Here is a 23,837-nt window from a genome sequence, read left to right on the forward strand (position 1 = left end):
CTTTGTTTTCTAGGTTTGGTAGTTGTATTGTGCATATACATTATACTTGTTTGCATTTTGCATTGCTACACTGCACTGGCATTCTTGTATACACTGTTATGATCTTCTAGTGCTTGCTAGTTTAGTTTCTTAGACTCGATCATGTATAGTTTGCTCTACAGTATATGTCATATCATCTGAGTTAAGCTATTTTGATTTGAAAATCTGAAAACATGGTCACCCTGTCTTGGCTACTAACATGATAGGATGTATAGATGTGCTTTGCTATCTTATTCATGCTAGTGTGGCTTGTAATCTTTGACATGTGCTAAAACTGTTAAAATTTGTTTAAAATTTGTCTGAAATGGAATGAAAAGATCCAGGTGAGATTGCTTGTCGCACTGATCGAGCTTTCGGGACGGCTCACATAGCACTAGTGAGAACCCGGGTAAGGCTGTGCATGACTGAAGCGTGTGCCTTAAGCTTCTGACTGCCTTTGGCATAGGCTTGGCCTCGCTGCTAAGTAAAGGATGACAAGCTTTCAACCCCTGGCAGAATCACTTGCTTGAGATAACCTGTTAAAAATCGTTAAAATGCAAGTTTTGAGATGCAGATTTGATTCATGATAAAATATGTTGGCTGCTTTGGATCACCATGTATGAGTTTGGCTAGCACTGCTTTCTTTCTCCTACTTGCTGTTGCTAGATCATGGGTGATGCATTTATTTTTGCTGAACTGAACTTCCTAGCTCTAGAATTGATTGATATATCCTGTTGAGCTAGATTCAGTTCCTGTTTATGAAGCACACATGCCTGTCACTAGTTGATCATATCTGTGTATGCCTGAGTGTTTCACGTACACCCTCTGCACGACATTCATTGCATAGCATGATTTCAGGGGGAGTTTTAGGCATATTTTAGGCTTGATGTGTGCATGTGCCAACAAGGGGGAGAATTTTTGGGAGAAGTGATCGAACAAGGGGGAGACTTATCAAGGGGGAGACTTGTTTGATTTTTGAGACTTGTTGTGCACAGGGCTTTGAGAGTGCATCATTTTGGGAGAGTTGCACTTGTGAGAGGGAAAGGCTTTGCATGGGGAGTGTCTGCTTTGTTTTGGCTCCTGATCTTTCCTTGCTTTCCCTCTACTTCTTGCATGACTGCGTCGAGCATTACCTCTGTCTTTGAGGAGTCATGTTTTGGCTTTTGATCGATTGCGTCGAGCCATTGCCCTTGTCTTAGGGAATCGATCTTTGCTTGAGTAAGTGACTGTTCTTGCCTTTCTGAGCTTTGTGTCACTTGCTTGAGTTCTTCACTTTCTTGCTTCTCTTTTTATCACTTCACTGGTTACAGGTGGTGTGTTGACAATGCACTCATCATGGGGAAGATTGAGGAATGAGCAGTACTCACTCCTAGCTGTGATGAGTGAATTGTCAACCGTGCGGTGTGATCGTGCACTTGGTCTTTGGTTGCAGGTATACGGGCGTCGAGTGTCGACGGAGAGCTGCCGTGGAGGAACTCAGGCCGGGCGGCAGCTGTGGCGTCCACTCCTGGATCGAGGGCGCAAGCGGCGACGGAATGCGGGTTTCCTGGTTTGCGCCAGAAAACCAAGCAGGCGGACGGCGGTTGAAGACGCCAAGTCGTGGAGTCACGGGCGTCGGTCTCGGGACTGACGGAGGCGACGGGCATCGACGGCGTCTAGGGCCTCGCTGCGGGCAAGGAGGTGACGGGCGTCGGGCGGCGTCTAAGGCCGTCAGAAGGCCGAGGCGGGAACGGCGTCTAGGGCCACGGCGTGGAGGCGGGAATCTTCCCACGCGAGGAGTTTTGGCGGTTTTCTCAAAACTGGCCATCTACCCGGGTTTCACGGACCTTCTAAAACCGTAGACCAGGTCTTCATCAAGATGGCGGCATCGTGGAGAAGACTTCGTTCTGAAGAGGGAACCTCAACCGTCAGATGAGATCGTGTACATGGGGATACTGCAGACCAACCGGTGTAGCCTAATAGGGCCATGTTCGTTACATAGTGTGGTCCGGTGGTCTTCGTTCCCAATAGTTTTATTTTAGTTTTCACAGAATGTACAGTTAAATCGATTTCACAGGTCTTTGTTGGCATATGTTTATCTGATTATGTAGTCCTTGATCCTTTCTTGTCTGGTATATTTATCCGAATGTTAATTTTCACCCGTTCAACCTGCATTAGGTCACTTTGCGAAATCAATCCTCTCTCTATCGTTGGCATCCAGATTGCACGTCGGCAACCGTGTTTAGGCAAGTTGTCAACTTGTGGGACCCAGTTTTGGGTCCTTCTCGTGACAAATTCTTGGGTTTTTCCGTTGTCAGGGAAGTTTCATGGCATCTTCTCTTTCAGTTATTTTGTCCGCGTCCTCCAGGAGTCGATGTTGCCTCTCCATCTTTTGTTAACACATTGAAGAATTAAAATATTGTGATTATTGCATTTTTGTGTAATCCAAGTTAGTCTGGACGATGAGGAAGCGTGAGTACTGAGTAGGCAGGTTATGGTAAGCTTTCCGACGGGCAATATTTGCAACTCTTTATTCATTTTTTCCTCTAAGTGATAGATGCGCGTGTTAAATCGCGTTTCCCTTGCCTTTTTGTTTAGTTTTTACTCGATCATGGTTGTTAATTTATTCGGCCGGATAGTGAAATACTAAAATCTAAACTTGCTCCATCACCGTCTGGTTTTTGCAAACTGTTCTGCTTTCAAACGTGTGGGGCCAATAATTGATTGCTGGATGGCGAGAGCTGTTGTATTATTTGGAGCTGGCCCTGCCTTTTCATGGAATTTGACGTCCTTGAGAAATTTCATGGAAATTCTTGCAAAATATCTCGCCCCTGAGGTCTTTTATTTACTTGTGTGGCAGCAGTGTGAAATGTGAATTCCTGTTTTGCAACGAAGTCTCGCCGTGGCTTCGTTTTCCTTTGTGGACCGTTCTTTGGCAGTGAAAGGGACCCAAGCAACGTGCTCTGTCCTTGCCTTCAGAGCTAGATGACAGTGAAGACCAAGACCCGGGAGCCCGTCGCCCAGAACTCCAGAAGCAAAAATAGTCTCCCTGCCATCTAGCTAAGCAACTCCATCCACCTCAGATCCACAAGCTCTGCTTTCGGAACCCAAAATCTCTGAACCTCAACCAGTTCCTCCTCTTCCAGCGCGTGTTTGGGGATCGGATCATTGCACTGGCACTGAGTTGGAACTAATCAAGGTACTTGCTCTGATCTAATTATGTAGTATGTGGTTCTCCATTACATCTCTTTCGTGCGTTCTCTCCTGGTTTATTCAGCAATATTAACTGAATGTTGATCTCACTTCTCACAGCCATCAGCAGCACAAGTGTCACAATGCAGTTGCTGGTGCTCTTGTCTTCTTTCTTTTCAGAGATTCGCACTTGGCATGCTAAGCATAATCTTCCATTCGACTTTTTACCTCTTGTATACATGATCCTTACGGATCGTAATAACCAAGCCATGCACACATGTAACTTGCTAGTATAAGAGTTAAGCATTATCTCGAGCTACTGAAAGTACCAACGGCCACTATGTCATCTAGCTAAGCTGCAGCTCCTAACTTATGTGTGCAGATCTGCTGGATCTTGAGCCCCAAAAAACCATTTCGTGATTGCAACCATTGCTGCGTTTCAATATTTGGAGATGGAGTAGGCGAAAGCAGCTGATCATCCAGGTACGTGTACACTTGCTCTGATCTAAAACACAGTTGACCCCTGTTCCAGCACAAGTGTTTTACCTTGGCCCCTACTTTGTTTCTTCATTAACCAACTCGAGTGTTGCTCTCAGACTCCCCAGTGAGCGCCTGCGCCGCGCACGCTCAAGGACTTCACCAGGTAGTAAGCACAAGTGACGTTGCTGCCCCTCTGTAGAGAAGGTAATTGCTACTCCAATTAACTTTTTCCATCAGTTATTTAGTTCGCCAGTAGATGCTACATTAGCACTGACGACAACGAATTACTATAGGCTTGTAAAACTGAATGTATTAATTTACTCCTTTCCTAATTTCTTTCTTACAGAGGCTCAAAACGAGAACCTCTGCAGTATGAGTGGAGTGGAGGCTGCTTTAGCGGCTGGAGTGTTGAAGACTGCTGGTGGCAAGCTAGTTTCACTGATATCCAGTGAGTTTACTTCCATAACAGGTGTCAAGAAAGACCTCTGTGAGCTCCAGGGAAAACATCAGGAGATAAGTAGCTGGCTGTCTGTAGTTCGTGACAGAGCATTAGGGAGTGGCACACAGCTTCCATGGGTGAACGAATTGAGAAATGTTGCCTATGATATTGAAGATTTACTCTATGGAGTCCACCTTGAAGCTGAGAAAGACAAGATACAAAGCGACGGTGACAAGCAACCAATAGCAGACTACTTCTGTGCAAAACCAAAATCATTACTGTTCAGATGCAAGGTGGCTAGTAAGATCAAGGCAATCAAGGTGAAATATGAGAAGATTGTGAAGCAGGCAAGGGATGCCAACATTATAAGGAACAATTTACAAATGGATCATCCTGCTCGGAGCAGCTACACCAGGACTGCTGGAGAGCCCTCCATGCTATCAAATGTTGAAGACTCCAAAATACCAAGAAGAGATCAGGAGAAGGATGAAATTGTAAGTAAGATTTTAGAACCAAATGAAGGGGAGGATGGCAGAACGGTAGTATCTATTGTTGGATTAGGTGGGTCTGGCAAAACTACTTTGGCCAAACAAATCTGCCATGACAAGAAGATAAAGGAGAACTTCAAAGATATGATATTCTGGGTCTATGTGTCTCAAGAATTTGATGGAAACAAGCTTATTGGCAAACTATTTGAAGCTATCATTGAGGAAAAATCTGATCTTCATGTTCAACAGAAAATGCTCCGTGAAATTTCAAACAAGTTAAGTGGTAAGAAGTTTCTTCTTGTCCTGGATGATGCATGGCATCATAACAAGCATGACTGGGAACAACTCATGGTGCACCTAAAGAGTGGTGCAGTCGGAAGCAAGATTTTGCTCACTACTCGTGATAGGAAGGTTGCAGAAATTGTGAAATCAAGGCATATATTCAAGCTAGGGATGTTATCAGAGGCTGAGAGTTGGAGCTTGTTCCTAAAGAGCTCTGGGTGGGTAGAGGAGGATTTAGGCTCTGAGTATATAAAAGTTGGAAAAGTGATCCTGAACAGATGTAGTGGGGTGCCTCTAGCAATCAGAACACTTGGAGGTATCCTCTATGAAAACAAGGAAATAAGTATATGGAAAGCCATAGGACAGAGTGATTTATGGACGGATGAGAGTATAGAAGACAGAGTGTTCGCTTCTTTGAAATTGAGCTTCATTCACCTGCCAGATGAACTAAAGCAGTGCTTCACACTTTGCTCTATATTCCCAAAGGGCACAAAAATCTACAAAGATCGCTTGATTTCCCAATGGGTAGCCCATGGATTCATCAATTCAATGAATGGAAAGCAGCCAGAAGATATCGGAAGTGGCTACTTTGATTCTCTTGTAAAAGTTGGCTTTCTTCAGGATCCTTTTAAGGACAGGGATACTAAACAGCTAGTATGCAAGATGCACGATTTGATTCATGATCTCAGTCGACACATACTGCAGGATGAAGTGGTGACTTGTCCACCTAGTAATATGATAGCGAACCACACTCAGAGGTGCAGATACTTATCATTGACTTCATGTCCAGAGAAGGTTCATAGGAATTCATTTCACAAGGCCCGTGCTCTCTTTATCTCTGGAGGTAATCCAAAATTTGATAAACCAGTTAAGAAGAGCTCCAGTGTCCGCAGTGTTGTTCTGGAAAACACTCCATTTCCTCAATTCACACTGAAATTTGAATATATTGGATATCTTGAAATCCATGAGCTTGGTTGCACGAAATTTCTAGAAGCCATCTCAAGTTGTTGGAACTTGCAGTCACTTCATTTAATCAGGTGCAACGTTGCATTACCAGAATCTATTGGCAAGCTAAAGAAGCTCCGAATTCTAGAGTTGACTTTAGCTTATTGTCTTAACAGTTTACCTCAGTCAATTGGTGATTGTCGAGACCTTCAATCCTTGATTCTGTATCGTTGTGAAAATTTCAGAGAGATACCTGGCACCATATTTAAAATTAAAAACTTGAGGGGCCTTCATATATCTTCGTGTTCATTTCTGAAACAATTTCCGTCAGAATTCGCCGGGGTGTTCAGCAACTTGCAGACAATCAACTTAGCTAATTCTACAGAGTTTCAGGGGCTGCCAAGCACATTGTCATGTCCACTATTGTGTACACTTGATCTTTCTAACACCAAAGTTACCATGCTACCTCCATGGATTACTACAATTGATACTCTAGAGTGTATAAACCTTGAACAGTGCTCTGAGCTAGTGGAGCTGCCTAAAGGTATAGGTAACTTGAAAAGACTTGCAGTTTTGAACATAAAGGGTTGCAGCAAACTGCGTTGCATGCCGTCAGGTATTGGACAGCTGACCCGTTTAACACAGCTGGCCTTTTTTGTTGTCGGGTGTGGTAGAGATGATGCGAAAATCTCGGAGCTTGAAAATCTTGATATGCTAAGTGGTGAATTGGAAATTAGAAACCTTATGTATTTGAAGGATCCATGTGATACTGTGAAGGCTTGCTTGAAACAGAAGAATGGCATAAAGAATCTGGTTTTGGACTGGTCTTTGAGTGAAGGAGAAGAAGAGTTAGCTTCAGATGTGGAAAAAGAGCAGGGTGTGCTGAGTGGTCTTGAACCACCATCGCAAATTGAGAGCTTGGTAATTCGTCGTTACCAAGGTCCTTGTTTGCCACGGTGGTTGATGGAGCAGAATGGTTCTTCTTACTCTGAAGGCACTACGTTAAAGCAAACTGGTCCTTGTCAGTACCCGTCTTTAACCTGTCTGACACTATTTCGTTCTCCCAACTTGAAGCATATGCGAGGACTTATGAGATTTCCTTCGCTGAAGTCCCTCAATCTGTCGGAAATGGCAAGTTTAGAGGAGCTGTGGACTATAGCAAGCGGTATAGAAATTCAAGAGGTGGAATTAAGTGTACAATATTGCTTCCCTGTCCTATCGAACCTATCTATAACGGACTGCCCTCAATTGAGTGCTGTGAAACCGTACTTACCACCATCGCTGGAGAATCTGTCTTTAGATAGAAGCGACTTGCAGCTGTTATCCCCAAGTAACTTCTCTCGTCTGCTTCCATCACCTTCCAATGAATCCTCATCGTCCAGCAGCCTGCACTCAGCAGTCCCTCACCTTAGAGAACTGCAACTATATCACGGAATAGTAGGATCATCATCTGGCTGGGAATTATTGCGGCACCATACAAAACTGGAGACCATATCTTTCTATTTCTGCGATGACCTGACACAAGTACCTGAGAGCATTCGAAGCCTCACCTCCCTCCAGGTGCTGCATATCAGAGGATGCCCCGCCCTTGGCGCGCTGCCTGAGTGGCTGGGAGAACTGTGCTCCTTACGACATCTGAATGTCTCCCAAACCCCATTGATTTCTAGCTTCCCTCGATCGATAGGGAACCTAACGTCCCTCACCAAGCTTGAAATTGGATGGTGGGACAATCTGAAGATGCTGCCTGACGCAATTCAGCACCTAACCTCCCTTGAATCTCTCGAATTGATATATTGCCGTGCGCTGGTCGAGCTGCCAGAGGGCATCGGGCAACTATCTGCGCTTCGGCGGCTTTACATCGATGGTTGCTCTGCTCTTCAGTGCCTGCCTCAGTCCATCCAACACTTAACTGCTCTCCAGAGTTTGTATATTTACAACTGCCCTGCTTTGACGAGTCGTTACAAGCAAGGAGTGGGGCCGGACTGGCACCTTGTCTCACACATCCCTCGCGTGTGGATATATCCAAAGTTTTAAATCTCCCGCTATAGCTTCTGCTATAGACCGCTATAGCTATTTATGCATGGTGCCGCTATTTGAACTCACGTGTAATTTAGCCGCTATATCCCGCTATAGCCTCATTTAACCCGCTATTAGCTGTTTTCAGAATTCAGCCGCTAAACTCTTTAGCCCGCTATTTAGAACCTTGGATATATCCCTCCTAAGACATGCATGCGCGCGAACGCGGCAGCACCAAACTCCGTGGTACGTTGTAACAGCAATATTTTCGAGCTTTGTGTCATTACCGTGGAGATATTGATGGTTCTACAATGTGCTCTGCAGGGTTTGGCGGGGCGTTACAAGCAAGGAGTGCGGCCAGACCGGCACCTTTGTCTCCCTCATCCCTCGTGACTCATGCGACGATATAAACATTAACTGGACTATAGCACTCCTAATGGCCCAGCGCCTTGTGCCTTCCATATAATACGTGAACGCGGCAGCATCAAACACCTTGGTACGTTTTGCAATATTTCTAGAGCGTCCTATGATTTGCCTTTCGACACACTTTGTGCCACCGTCCGTTCCAAATTTCTAGAGCGTGCTAGTTACTACTTGTTCCTTCCTGATGGCATGGCAATGAGCGAACTGCAAACTGGCACATGTTCGGCCTCTCTCTGCAGCATGGTGCCTGCATTTATGTAGAATAACAATTTGACCAAAATTCGGCCAAGCTGTTCTACCGCTAAACGATCCCATTAATATATGTGACTCCTGGCTAATTACGCTTTCTTGTGCTTCTGCAGGATCGGATTGAATTTCAAGAACTATAGAAGGATTCGACTGCTGGTTGGTCCCTTTTCCCCTTTCCGTCTGGGCGGTGCGAAAAGCGACGACGACGAGCGAGTAGCTGCCAAGAGCGAGGGTCATTTATGCGCGCCCATGTATGATGCTTGTGCCCCCGGAAGTTCACGCCCGTCCCGTCGCCTTCCACTTTGCAAATTGGCACGAGATTGCCTCGGTTTCAAACATTTGGGGCCAAGTTTTGGGTCCTTTGTGATGTCAATGGATTGAATTATTTTTTGAATGGTCACGGGGGAGTATCCCCACCTTAATTGTATTCAAATAGTGTGGCAAACTGATCAAATACGTCATTCTTTTGGGGGAAATGAGACAAAAAAATCCTTGCTCCGATAATTCTGGGAAACAGGGCTAAAACCTAATAAGGTGGAAACAAGGCTAAACCAACACCAAGCCAAGCGCAAGAGCAATTTATGGGCGTAACCTCAATAGAAAAACACTACACCCGCGCATAAGGTGGAAATATGGCACAACCATTGAAAGCACCAACACAAGAGTCAGGAAGCTAGGGTAGTCGCTTGCACTGTCTTCCGATGATGAATTGCACTGGAAGAGCACAACAAAACTGGGCCACCCGCCTCAGTCCGCTGCAAGACCCTAGTTGTTCAGCGATGCCGGTGCTGCAAGCCTCGTCCTTCGATGCAGCCTTACGTTGCACTGACAGTATCTAAGCAACACCAGCCATCGTGGTTCACTGCAAGTAGTCAACCCGACAACAATGAGACAACCATTGGCCGCCACCCAACCGCAACCGGAGGCTGAGTTGGGTATCAAGAGATGATGCGGGCCGGAATGATGCCAGTGGCACGGCCGTCGCTCGTCCCGGCATGGTAAGGTTTTCAACCAGATAACTCGTGCGGTAGGGATTGGACTCTAAATGACGCCCCCAACGGGAGGAACGACGCCCTAGGACGCTGCTGCCATCGGCACTAGCAAGAATGTTGGTAAAAGCTTTCTCCTAGAGCATCCCACTACACGTACTCAGCCCTGACACACTACCAGCCTCCAGCGGACCACCAGGTCGGCCTTCCTTGCCGCAAATGATGTCCTCCGCACGGGCGCAGGTACGCACGGTCATGGATGGTTAGGATAAAAAAGAATGGACGGTTGTGATGATGAGTATCAGGAAGAAGTGAGGCAGGGTGGGTCAGATACCAGCGAAGAGTAGGACTAATAGGTCCTTAAGTACAATTGAAAAACTGGGTCCCTTTCACACTAACTTCCTGCCGGCGGAACATGGAAGTATAGTCAAACACGTTATATCTCCCGTTTCACCCAAACAAAATGCATATTAGGAGCTATATTTAAAATGGCTTGGTTCGAAAGGAATGTTCTAGCATTCGCAAAACGGAAGTTAGTAACTCAGATCCTTCTTACTGTTTAGTATCTAGGGTTTTACTGTTTAGTATCTAGGGTTTAAGATTTAGAGTTTAGGGTTCGGAGTTTCGAGTTCAGGTTTAATGTTTCGGATTTATGATTCCATTTTATGTTTTGCGGTTTATGGTCTCGAGTTTAGTGTTCAGTGTTTAGGGTTTATGGTTTATGGATTTAGGGTTTGAAATTTAGGGAATGAGGTTTAGAGTTCTAGTTTATTATTTAGGGTTTATGAGTTTAGTGTTTAGAGTTTAGGATCCCGGGTTTAGAGTTTAGGGTTTAGGGTTTAAGGTATTAGGGTTTAGGTGAAACGAACCGGGTTCCCGAAAGAGCAACCTGACTCCCTGTATCGTCGTGATAGTCCCTGGATCAGTCGCTATCACATACAGAACACATTTCAGGTAGTAATCACAGTCATTCCAGCGATTACAGAACATTCATGGGTTTAACTTATTACAGCATTCGGGATAACAGTAATAATCTCCGAGTACAAGCCCGATGGGCTAAATGAGGTGCAAACAGAAAGTGCAACGGTAACTAAGACTTCATGCTGTTCCTCCACCGTGAATCTTCTTCTCCACAGGCATCCTTGAGTGTAGCACGCATTCAATCATACCACCCATCGTCGTTGTTATCGTACTCCGAGTCATACGCTGCATCTACCCAATCTATCCCAAGGATGGGATAGGTCCACGTCACCATCCGTATGAAGCAATATGTGGATGCATTAAGGTAAAAACAATGCCAAGGAAAGGCTATGGTTTCCTATGCAAGCATTTATAACAAGTCATTCATTCTCCTTCAGACGCGGGCAGCTCCGGCACCCGGACTCCCGGTCAACTAACTTCCGCTACAACAACTACCCAAGTTCGGTGCGGGAACTCCCTCTCCCCGCACCTCAGCTGCTATCCGAGCAGGAAAGTGGACTAGAGGGAGGTAGAAAAGTATATGTGGATCTAACTACATTCATGGGGCCAGATCGAGAGTTGTACATGACCGAGTACGCGGCTATACGTATAGTTTTCACCCTGCAGGGGTTGTACACCTGTACCCACTCGCCCCGAATCCAGCCGGCAAGCAAATCCGACTATCTCCGAGGCACCAGTCAACAAAACTAACGGCTACGACACCATCCTAGTCCCGGTCTGGGGCGCGTCCTCCCGCAGTAGGTCGCCCGGGGCTGTGAAGCTATCTAGAATGGAATCTCCATGGATCCTGCGATCGGGGGTGATAGGGTCCTGCCCTCTCCCCCTGACACTGAAACACTATCGTCCTGCAGTAACGGTGCCGCACATAGCTAGCTCGCCCTGGGTCCACCCTCATAAAGGATAAGTGGTGTGCACGTTTGACATAGTTCCGTCACTAGGGCCACAAAGTCAAGTCCTTAACCTAGCAAAGGCAAGCGTCTTCGTCCACAGTTTGCGTTCCATAAACACAGTTCGCGATCGGCACCCATTACAGGTATTGCCACCTCAACTCCTCAACTCATGTTCCCACAGGAACAGCGTTGCACCCGCCACAAGTGCTCGTCACCCATCACAGGTGCTCACAGGGTCGTGCCCAACACACAACCCCAAGCTCCCGACCCTAAGGTCGGAGAAAGGGTCCGCTCGCCCCGCTGTAACCTATTCCCAACTCCTATATATGGGGAGGCACCTTCCAGCAAGCAAGGACTATATCATATATATATTCCCATACCCCAATCTCATACACATAGTAGCAATAGCATGTAACAACAATGATAAACATGGGAAACAAGGAATACGGTAGTAAATGGCTGTGCAAGCTCATCTCAACACTCAATTTGGGGGCGTAGCGTGTCTAGCAAGCAATGCCTAATAGGTATTCAAAACATGGATGGGTGTGAAGCTGGGGTCTCCTCGTAGTGCTCCTGGAAGTCGGGGTAGTCGTAGCCTCCGGTCTGCTCCTCGGTGTCAGGTCCTATTTGTAATTACGGGAAAGTATAAGGGTCCAAGTGCAAAGATGCACAAAAACTCTCCAAAACAAGATCCAAATCACAGCAACTCCTAGTCTAACTCGTAGGTCATGATTTTAGAAGAATTATGAAATTGTTTCATAATTTTCGGAGCTACGGTTGATTTATCATCAATTTTTAAGCCTAAAAGGATTTCTGAAAATAATAAAAGATTATCGGAAAACATAAAGGAAAAAATCAGTGACATGTGGCAGCCTCTGGACGTGCCACGTGGCATGCTGACGTCAGCATGACGTCATCCAGGGGCGGTTGTGCTGACGTCAGCATGGCCCATGCAGACGTCAGCGTTGACCAGGTGGGACCCGCGTGTCAGTGCCGTGAAAAAGAAAAAGAAAAGGAAAACGCACGTCGTCGGGCCGAAAGTCTTCATGGGCTCCTCTTCCTCTTGGGCCTTCTGGGCCGAACTCGGCCCATTCTCCTCTCCTCTTTTTCTTTTTCTTCTCATCCCGCTGAGTCTAGGAAGGGCCAATGGCGGTCTGGGACAGCTCTAAGCGCACGGACGCCGGCGAGGCGGCTGCGCAGCCAGGCGATGGCGGTGGTTTGCAGCACCGAGGCGGGCAAAAGCCTGGCCCCGGGCTCCCGTGTACGCGGGCACACGCGGCGGACACCAGGCAAGGCCATAGCGGGCCCGTGGTGGCGGAGCGGGGCAAGACCAGTGGCCTCCGCGGTGGCGCCACGGCACGCCAGCGGGGCGAATCAGCGAGGACCCATCCAGGGCGAGCAAGGGCGTTGCCCTGGTGGTCTGGCCGTGGCTGTGCGCACGCGCGCGAGTATCGGGTTCACCTGACCCGCGGTGTGGACGCGCGCTAGGCACGGCGGCGCTAGAACAGGGGAGCGGCGGTTTGCGCGGTTAACGGTGGTGCGGCTCGTCGGCTCCTGCAGGCGTGCACACACAAGGGGAAAGGGCTCCCTAGGGCTGTCTAGGGTCGGCTCAGCGACGGCCAAGGCATCGCCGGCACAAGGGAAGGGTAGGCGAGGCGGAACGGCGGTGCTCACCTGGCGGGCTCGTGGACGAAGGGCTCGGAGCGGTGGCAATTCGGTGCAGGCGGGCCGAGGCAGTGCCGTGCAGCGCGGCTACGGTGATGTCAAGGTACGGGTCGTCGGCGTGGGGAAGCTCCGGCGGCGACGGCGTCACCTCCTCCTTCCTTCTTCCCTCTTCTGTTTTCCTCTCTCTTGGCGGTAGCGGTGGTGAAGGGGGAAACCCTTGGGTGGCTAGGGTTTAGGCGTCGGAGCCGTGGGAGTTTTATAGCCGGGGTGCTAGGGTTTGGGGCCCGGACGCCGAAAAAGGATGGCAGCGATGTGATGGTCGCCGAGCAGGGGTATGTGGCAGCATCAAGGGCTCCGCGGCTAGGGTTTTCCCGGGCGCAGGCGGGTCGCGCGCGCGCGGTGGGAATCGTGGCCGACCGCGGGGGCAGACGCGGGCGTCAGCAGGGCAGGTGGCCGGCGGGAGACGCGCTCCGTGCGTTGTCGCGGAGTGCCGCGGTGAAAGAAGGGGCGAGGCGCGGCTGCGGGAGGAGAAAGGTAAAGCTGACAGGCGGGGCCCGCCTGTCAGCGACCCAAGGCGGCGGACGGGCGACACGGGTTGAAGCTAAAGGCTCAGCACGGACTGGGCCGGGCGAAGCAGGCTGGCTGGGCCTCGCGGGCTCGTTCGCGCGAGTGCGCGTGCAACCGGTCCGCGACGGCCGGTTTTGGGCTGGACGGGGAGGAAAGGTTGGTCGGGCCGGCCGGGCTAGGTGGGTTTCGGCCTAGTTTAGTTAGAGGGTTATGTTAGCTTTTGTTTTTAATTTGAATGGCTGATTCAAATTAAAAACCACTCAATTCAAACAAAAACCATTCAAACCAAATTGAAACAAGTAGAGCCAAATAAACTCCAAAGTTCAAATATAGCACACTAACATTTAGGTCCTTGTGTTAGAGTTATAGTTTAAATTCTTAAGAATTTGGGAAAGAATAGCATTATCCCTTGAGTGTTCCTAGCTACTAACACTTCCACGCATAAAGTTTTTGAAATTTCATATTTTTGAAGACTATAACATTCCGTAAAATTACGGGATGTTACAGTCTCCCCCCCTCACGAGAATCTTGTCCCCGAGATTAAGGGTTTTCCTGGGTTTCGAACAGGTGCGGGTACTTCTCCTTCAGGTCGGCCTCCTTCTCCCATTTGGCCTCTCGTTCTGTGTGATTGCTCCACAGAACCTTGCAGTAGGGTATAGAGGTCCTCCTCGTCTCTTTGACGGCTCTGTCTAGTATTTTCTCCGGGTACTCCATATACTTGAGAGTATCTTGCAAATCCACTGCTTCTGCCGGTATAGCTTCATCTGGCACTCGCAAGCATTTGCGTAGCTGAGACACATGGAAAACTGGGTGTACACCGACAGGTTCTTCTGGTAGCTGTAGCTTGTACGCTAGCTCTCCGATCCTCTGGATCACTGGATATGGGCCAATGTATCTTGGTGCAAGCTTCCCTTTCATATGGAACCTCCGAGTTCCACGAAGTGGTGATACCTTTAGGTACACATGATCTCCGACTTCAAAGGCAAGGTCGTTCTGCCTTTTGTCTGCATAGCTCTTTTGTCGGCTCTGGGCTTTCTTCAAGTTCTCCCGAACCTTGGTCACATTCTCGGCTGCTTCTTCGATTGATTCTGGTCCAAAGAAGGGTCGCTCTCCGACTTCCGACCACATTAGTGGTGTTCTGCACTTTCTGCCATATAATGCCTCGAAAGGTGACATCTTGAGACTTGCTTGAAAGCTGTTGTTGTAGGTGAACTCTGCATATGACAGTCTCTTTTCCTAGTCTGTGCCATAGGTCAAAACACATACTCTCAGCAAATATTTGAGTATTTTGTTGACTCTTTCTTTCTGACCTTCTGTCTGGGGGTGGTACGCAGAACTGTACTTTAGTGTGGTTCCAATGGACTTATGCAAGCTCTGTCAGAACTGGGCGGTGAACTGTGGCCCTCTATCTGATACTATACTCTTGGGTGCCCCATGCAGTCGCAGAATGTTGTTGACGTACAAATCTGCCAACTTGGCAACCCTGTATCGGTCACTGATGGGTATAAAGTGAGCCACCTTGGTTAATCGATCAACAATCACCCATATCGCATCATGCCCGTTCTGGGTACGGGGTAATCCCACGATGAAATACATGCTGATGTCGTCCCACTTACATACTGGAATATCCAAAGGCTTGAGCAGTCCTACCGGACGTTGGTGCTCGGCCTTGATTCTTCTGCACGCGTCACACTTAGCCACATACTCGGCTATATCTGTCCTCATATCTTTCCACTAGAATCGGTCTTTGAGGTCTGGATACATCTTCATACTCCCCGGGTGTATGGAGTACTTGGAATCATGTCCCTCTCTCAGAATCTCTCCCCTACTCTGTTCATCCTTGGGTACACATATGCGATCTTTCAACCATAAGGTTCCCTGCTCGTCAACTCTGTAGTCGACTGCTTTTCCCTCCTTTATTAGTTCTTGTATCTCAAGAATCTCGGGACACTGCTTTTGGGCTTCACAAATCCTGTCCTCGAGATCATACGTGATGTTCATTTCGCTCAGCTGCCCTTGCTCGATTATCTCAAGCTTCAGCTTATCTAGCTCGTCACACAAGTGAGGCTGTTCATCACAAACCATCACGTTATTGCAATAACTTCTTCTGCTGAGCGCATCTGCCACTACGTTGGCTTTGCCGGGGTGGTACTTGATATTGAGATCGTAGTCTTTGATCAGCTCTAGCCATCTTCTTTGCCTCATATATAGTTCCGACTGGGTGAAGAAGTATTTCAGGCTCTTGTGGTCGGTGTAGATATCACATTTATTGCCAATCAGATAGTGCCTCCAAATCTTCAGCGCATGCACAACTGCTGCAAGCTCAAGATCATGAGTCAGGTAATTGACTTCGTGCTTCCTCAGCTGGCGTGAGGCAAAGGCAACCACCTTGCCTTCTTGCATCAGTACACATCCAAGGCCTTGGTAAGAAGCATCACAATACACCACGAAGTCCTTCCGGATGTCCGGGAGCGTAAGGACCGGGGTAGTAGTAAGCTTGGACTTGAGTTCTTGAAAGCTAGCTTCACACTTCTCTAACCAGACGAAAGGTACACCATTCTTGAGCAGTTCTGTCATTGGCTTGGCTATCTTTGAGAAGTTTTCAATGAATCGGTGGTAGTATCCGGCTAATCTGAGAAAACTTCTGATGTCAGTGATGTTTCTTGGTTGTTGCCACTCTGTTACGGCTTCTATTTTAGCGGGGTCCACTACAACACCCTCGGCTGTCAGGACATGTCCCAGAAATGCAACCTTCTCTAGCCAAAACTCACACTTGCTGAACTTGGCGTATAGCTAGTTCTGCCTTAGCTTCTCGTGTACAATCCGCAGGTGCTCCGCATGTTCCTCTGCGGTCTTGGAATAGATTAGAATGTCGTCAATGAAGACCACGACAAACTTATCCAATTCTTCCATAAACACCTTGTTCATCATGTTCATGAAGTAAGCCGGGGCATTGGTCAGCCCAAAGGACACAACAGTGAACTCATATTGGCCGTATCTGGTCACAAAAGCTATCTTCGGAATGTCCTCGGGGCGAATCTTCATCTGGTGGTAACCGGACCTCAAGTCTATCTTGCTAAAGTACTTGGCCCTCTTGAGCTGATCTAGCAGATCATCAATTCTTGGCAACGGGTACTTGTTCTTGATGGTTACCGCATTCAAGGAGCGGTAATCAATGCACATTCTCATGGACCCATCCTTCTTCCTCACAAACAATACTGGTGATCCCCATGGTGAAGCGCTTGGTCGGATATAACACTTATCTAGCAAATCCTTCAACTGTTTCTTTAGTTCTACCAGTTCTTCCACCGACATCCGATAGGGCCGTTTAGCGATCGGAGCTGTACCGGGTACTAGGTCGATCGCAAACTCAATGTCCCTATCAGGTGGTAGCCCTGGCAACTCCTCCGGAAACACATCTGGGTACTCGCATACTACTGGTACATCATGTAGTGTTTGCTCTTCTGAACCTACTAGGCTGTACATCCGAGGTACCTCTCGGGATTTTAGGGGTTCTACCTCTATTTTTCTTCCACTAGGGTGTTCTAAGGTTACTAGACGAGGTGAGCATGAGATGACCCCCTTATGTTTGGTTAACCAATCCATTCCCAAGATTACATCTATCCCTTCTGACTTCAGTACAGTCAGATCAGCCATGAAAGGCATTCCTTGTATCATGATCCTCACCCCTTTGCACTCAAGGGTACACCTAAGATCTCCTAGTGGGGAATTGGTTACTATGGGTCGGCTTCTAATGGTCATAGGAAGGGAGTTTTGTGTAGCATACTTGGTAGAGACATAGGAGCTAGTCGCTCCAGAGTCGAACAACACCAAAGCTTTTGCACCATTGACTAGGTACATACCTGTCACCACCTCTAGCGCTTCACGGGCTTCCTCCTCAGTCATGTGGTTTAGGCGACCATGGTCGGCGGTGCGAGGCGTCTGCGCAGGATGGCCAACGGGTGCTGGGCCGTGTGTAGGCGTCTGGGTCTTCTTGTCGGGGCAGTCGTAGGACTTGTGGCCCGGCTTGTGGCAAGTGAAGCAAGCAACTGGAGTGGTACCGGTGTTAGCTCGCTGCCCCTGCTGGAAATGGTTGTAGCCTCCTCCACCTTGAGCCGGTCCCCTATTGCAGTTGTTCTGGTTGCCTCCTCCTCCGAAACTCCGGTTTGGTGGGACGGAGCCGGAGCGGTAGTTGCTCCTGGACGGGGGTGGTAGTGCACTCCTTTTCTTCTGGAAAGGGCGGTCGCGCATTGGCTGGCCAGCCCTTCTCTTCTTGTTGCGCTGGCGATCCTCCCAGGTAAGCCTATCCTTCTCTGCGGCGATGCAATGGTTCACCAGGTGGCAGAGCGTGGGGAACTCGCATCCAGCCACCAGCTGGCGAATACAGTGGTGCAAGCCGCGCTGAAACCAGAACTGTTTCTTCGCATCGGTGTTGGTGTCGTCGGGGGTGTATCGCATCATCTTCATGAAGTGGCGCTCGTACTCTTCCACCTTCATGGTACCCTGGACCATTGTGCGGAAATCCTGGGCCTTCTAAATCATCACTTGCTTCGGCACATGCTGGTCGCGGAATGCCTTAGCGAACTCCTCCCAGGTTATGTGAGCGGGGTCTACGTGGGAGTCGTAGTGGCTGTCCCACCAGGACTTAGCGGGTCCCTCCAGCCGGTGTGCGGCAATGGCGATGCACTCCTCGTCATTGCAGTCGGTGAGGTCAAGCTTCGACTCGATGACCCTGAGCCAGTCGTCGGCGTCCATTGGGTCCTCCGAGTAGCTAAACGTCGGCGCCTTCAGACGGATGAATCTCTCGATCTTCCGGTGCAGGCCTTCCTCCTAGGGGGCTGGGTGTGGTCCCCTGAGCTGGACCCCCTGCTCGACGAGCTGGGTCAGGCACTGCATCCACTGAGTCTGAGCAGCCATGACCTCAACGAGGTTAGGCAGTGGTGGTGGCGGTGGCGGCGCCTGTTGGTGCTGCGGTGGTTGTTCCACCTCGATCTCTTCATCGACTTCCTCGTCCTCGTCATCTTCTTCCTCGGCCTGCCCTTGGTGCTGTTGAGGGGCTTGGGCAGCCGGGGCTGCGCCCCTGCCACGCCCCGCAGGCGGTGCTGGTGCGGGAGCATGTCCGCGTCCGCGGCCACGTCTACGGCCACGTGCGGCGACAACAGCTTCCTCATGAGCGGCTTCCTCAAAGCGGGCCATGATCCGGTTGGACCGACGGATCGACATCTTTCAGAAACGAAGGTTAAAAGGTTTCACGAACGTCACTCAAAAAGAAGAGTCTTATACTACTTAATAATTATACAGTCAATTGGAAGAACGAAACAATAACATAAAGCATCAACATAAGATCCAAACACTCAGCCAACCATGCATGAGGTACAGAAGACACCAGTGCTTATCCGAGGCTAAACCCTAACCCTTGAATAGCACACCCAACTCATGCTCTAGAGAGATACATCGTGAAAAACTCAAAAGGGGTGACTCTTAATGATTACATGACACATCATGACAACACTGCCGGCAATTTGGTCCTCGGCACTACACTACTCATGACTCTCACGCTGAAATGGGACATCAGCGGCTACTGCTCTACAACTACCTTTTTCTAGCTCTACTACTCACACACCCTATTCTGAACGGGGGCTCTTGCAGAACAGGAGCACCCTCTTGATCTCCTCTGGGTAGTTGAGGGGAAAGATCTCCCTGACGGTCTTCAGGCTCTGTAGAACCTCCAGGGACTCAATCGCTGGCGGTAGGCTCTTGTAGGGGCAATGGTGCAGTTGTAGGTCTGTAGGGATAGGTTCGAAGTTCTCCTTGCAGACCTTGGTCCTACTCTCCTCTAGAAGCTGGTCCTGCAACTCCTGTAGCTCGCACACCCTCACTGCATCAGTCAGCCTCCAAGTCTGCTCCAGACGGTCGGCCTTGTCGCGGTAGTACGCGACAGTGCGGAGTAACTGGGTGAGGTTGTCTTGGTTCTCCCTCTAACGGGTCTCCATCTCAGTGACCATGTCGCTGACGGTAGTCTCCAGGATCCTCCGATCGGTGATGATCCGGTGAAGATCCTCCATCTGCTTGGCCATCTTGCGGTGCTCTGCCTTTGAACGTCGCAACTTCTCCTCAGCCTTGTCTCTGGCGTCCATCATCTTGTAAGTCTGTAACTCAGACTCGCGGACCTGGCAGAGCATCGACACCAAGTGGGTCTGAGCGAAGGCCATGTTCCTGTTCTCTCGCTCCAACCGTGGTATCAGCCTCGCGTGGCCTCATGAGGTAGAGTCCAGCTGGCGGTTCTCCTCAACAACGTCCTCCAGCAAACGGTCAGTACTGAGCAAGTACAAACCTATGGCATGTACCAACACACCACTTCTACTCCCCTCCTGGATGGGTGCTGAGAACGTCTCTAGACGGGTGAAGTTGGGGTCCTCTCCTGGTAGCACTGCTCGGGGAAGAAGACGGTAGCTGTTGTCTCAGAACTTGCCCTCCTAGTACTGAGCAAGCACCTTCTTCACCATCCGGTAGGCGGCGAGTTGGGCGCAGGTGTGGCAGTGATCGAAACTGCCTTAACCGACAAGCCGGTAGAGCCGGGGGGTAGTCGGATCAGGCATCACGACCAAGTCGGCGTCGTAGCTCTCAAAGTCTTCCTAGGACACCTTTTGTATGGCGAACTTGATGCGGTCCTTGGAGATGTCGACCTTCCTGAGGACTCGCTCGAAACATCCGAAAGCCTCGGCGCGGTGCAGCTGGTAAGCCTCCTCGTCGTGGCGGAGACACTGACTCAAGAGCTGCTCGATCTCCTCGACCTCGTCCATTTGCGCGTGAACGTAGAAAAATGTGTTAGCAAAAGGTGAGATGGTTAGATGAAGAAGGTGGTAAGAGTAAAGTAGAGTCAAAAGGGTAGTTATTTATAGTTCAAGGGGATATATAGGAGTAGATAGAGTAGTTTTAGATCGTTCCTAAGCTAACAACCATTCTAGGGCTCGTGCTATAGTCAAGTATGGCTCTGATACCAACTGAAACGAACCGGGTTCCCGAAAAAGCAACCCGACTCCCTGTATCGTCGTGATAGTCCCTAGATCAGTCGCTATCATATACAGAACTCATTTCAGGCAGTAATCACAGTCATACCAGCGATTACAGAACATTCATGGGTTTAACTTATTATAGCATTCGGGATAACAATAATAATCTCCGAGTACAAGCCCGATGGGCTAAATGAGGTGCAAACAGAAAGCGTAACGGTAACTAAGACTTCATGCTGGTCCTCCGCCGTGAATCTTCTTCTCCACATGCATCCTTGAGTGTAGCACGCCTTCAATCGTACCACCCGTCGTCGTTGTTATCGTACTCCGAGTCATACCCTGCACTACCCAATCTATCCCCAAGGATGGGATAGGTCCACATCACCATCCGCATGAAGCAATATGTGGATGCATTAAGGTAAAAACAATGCCAAGGAAAGGCTATGGTTTCCTATGCAAGCATTTATAACAAGTCATTCATTCTCCTTCAGACGCGGGCAGCTCCGGCACCCGGACTCCCGGTCAACTAACTTCCGGTACAACAACTACCCAAGTTCGGTGCGGGAACTCCCTCTCCCCGCACCTCAGCTACTATCCGAGCAGGAAAGTGGACTAGAGGGAGGTAGAAAAGTATATGTGGATCTAACTACATTCGTGGGGCTAGATCGAGAGTTGTACATGACCGAGTATGCGGCTATACGTATAGTTTTCACCCTGCAGGGGTTGTACACCTGTACCCACTCGCCCCGAATCCAGCCGGCAAGCAACTCCGACTATCTCCGAGGCACCAGTCAACGAAACTAACGGCTACGGCACCATCCTACTCCCGGTCTGGGGCGCGTCCTCCCACAGTAGGTCGCCCGGGGCTGTGAAGATATTTAGAATGGAATCTCCATGGATCCTGCGATCGGGGGCGATAGGGTCCTGCCCTCTCCCCCTAACACTGAAACACTATCCTCCAGCAGTAATGGTGCCGCGCATAGCTAGCTCAATCTGGGTCCCCCCCTCATAAAGGATAAGTGGTGTGCACGTTTGACATAGTTCCGTCACTAGGGCCACAAAGTCAAGTCCTTAACCCAGCAAAGGCGAGCGTCTTCGTCCACAGTTTGCGTTCCATAAACACAGTTCACGATCAGCACCCATTACAGGTATCGCCACCTCAACTCCTCAACTCATGTTCCCACGAGAACAGCCTTGCACCCGCCACAGGTGCTCGTCACCCATCACAGGTGCTCACAGGGTCGTGCCCAACACACAACCCCCAGCTCCCGACCCTAAGGTCGGAGAAAGGGTCCGCTCGCCCCGCTGTAACCTATCCCCAACTCCTATATATGTGGAGGCACCTTCCAGCAAGCAAGGACTATATCATATATATATTTCCATACCCCCAATCTCATACACATAGTAGCAATAGCACGTAACAACAATGATAAACATGGGAAACAAGGAATACGGTAGTAAATGGCTATGCAAGCTCAACTCAACACTCAATTTGGGGCGTAGCGTGTCTAGCAAGCAATGCCTAATAGGTATTCAAAACATGGATGGGCGTGAACCTGGGGTCTCCTCGTAGTGCTCCTGGAAGTTGGGGTAGTCGTAGCCTCTGGTCTGCTCCTCGGCGTCAGGTCCTATTCGTAATTACGGGAAAGTATAAGGGTCCAAGTGCAAAGATGCATAAAAACTCTCCAAAAGAAGATCCAAATCACAGCAACTCCTAGTCTAACTCGTATGTCATGATTTTAGAATAATTATGAAACTGGTTTCATAATTTTCGGAGCTACAGTTGATTGATTATCAATTTTCTAAGCCTAAAAGCATTTTTGAAAATAATAAAAGATTATCGGAAAACATAAAGGAAAAATCAGTGACACGTGGCAGCCTCTGGGCGTGCCACGTGGCATGCTAATGTCAGCATGACGTCATCCGGGGGGCTGGCTGTGCTGACGTCAGCATGGCCCATGCTGACGTCAGCGTTGACCCGATCAATGTTGACCCGGTCAATGGTCGATGGGGGCCCACTTGTCAGCCTGCGGGTCTCACCGACAGGTGGGAGCCGCATGTCAGTGCCGTGAAAAAGAAAAAGAAAAGGAAAACGCGCGTCGTCTGGCTGAAAGTCTTCATGGGCTCCTCTTCCTCTTGGGCCTTCTGGTACGAACTCGGCCCATTCTCCTCTCCTCTTTCTTTTTCTTCTCATCCCGCTGCAGCTGACAGCCCGGTCCCACGTGTCGGCGACTCCTGGATCTCGTGCGGCTCCTTCTTGATCCGGTGCGAACTCCAGCACGTGTGTGCGTGTGTGTGTAGGCTGCCAGTGCACAGGGTGCACGCCTAGGTCACACCGCGAACGCGACGTCGCGGCGCGGGTGCGGTCACCAGGGTGCAACGGCGAGGCAGCGGCGACGTTCCACGGCGACGGCGGCTCGGCTCCAGCGTGCTAGCGCGCAAAGGCCCATCCTTGGGCGTTGGCATGCACGCGCGGAGTCTAGGAAGGGCCAACGGCGGTCTGGGTCAGCTCCGAGCGCATGCACGCACCACGAGGCAGCAGCGCGGCCAGGCGATAGGGTGGTTTGCAGCACCGAGGTGGGCAAAAGCCTGGCCACGGGCTCCCGTGTACGCGCGCACACGCGGAGGACAACAGGCAAGGCCATGGCGGGCCCATGGCGGCGGAGCGGGGCAAGCCCAATGGCCTCCGCGGCGGCGCCATGGCATGCCAGCGGGGCGAATCGGCGAGGACCCATCTAGGGCGAGCAAGGGCGTAGCCCTGGTGGTCTGGCCATGGCTGTGCGCACGCGCGCGGGCATCGGGTTTACCCGAGCCGCGGCGTGGCCGCGCGCTAGGCACGGCGGCGCTAGGACAGGGGAGCGGCGGTTTGCGAGGTGAACGGCGGCACGGCTCGTCGGCTCCTGCAGGCGTGCACACACAAGGGGATAGGGCTCCCTAGGGCTGTCTAGGGTCGGCTCAGCGACGGCCAAGGCATCGCCGGCATAAGGGAAGGGTAGGCGAGGCAGAACGGCGGCGCTCACCTGGCGGGCTCGTGGACGAAGGGCTCGAAGCGGTGGCGATTTGGTGCAGGCGGGCCGAGGCAGTGCCGTGGAGCGCGGCTACAGCAATGTCGAGGTATAGTTCGCCAGCATGGGGAAGCTCCGGCGGCGACGGCGTCACCTCCTCCTTCCTTCTTCCCTCCTCTGTTTTCCTCTCTCTTGGCGGCGGCGGCGGCGAAGGGG

General features: G+C 49.9%; 1 protein-coding gene across 7 annotated transcripts in view; it reads left to right on the forward strand.

Moving 5' to 3' along the window:
• The window catches only part of LOC120686640 (disease resistance protein RGA2-like), a 96,823-nt gene that overhangs the window by 20,377 nt on the left and 52,609 nt on the right, over positions 1–23,837 (forward strand). Inside the window, exons 1-6 of one of the 7 annotated variants that reach the window (XR_005680271.1) lie at positions 2,782–3,196; positions 3,572–3,672; positions 3,786–3,873; positions 4,016–8,085; positions 8,164–8,335; positions 8,625–8,983. The exons of 1 other annotated variant lie outside the window; for it this stretch is intronic. The gene's annotated coding sequence lies outside the window, so the exon portion shown is untranslated. Of the gene's footprint in view, positions 1–2,780; positions 3,197–3,571; positions 3,673–3,785; positions 3,874–4,015; positions 8,086–8,163; positions 8,336–8,624; positions 8,984–23,837 lie in introns of those variants that run through there. 5 more of the 7 variants (XR_005680274.1, XR_005680270.1, XR_005680273.1 and 2 more) reach the window with 5 other exon arrangements.

This window comes from Panicum virgatum, chromosome 8N, assembly GCF_016808335.1.
Source record: "Panicum virgatum strain AP13 chromosome 8N, P.virgatum_v5, whole genome shotgun sequence".
NCBI classification, from domain to species: Eukaryota; Viridiplantae; Streptophyta; class Magnoliopsida; order Poales; family Poaceae; genus Panicum; species Panicum virgatum.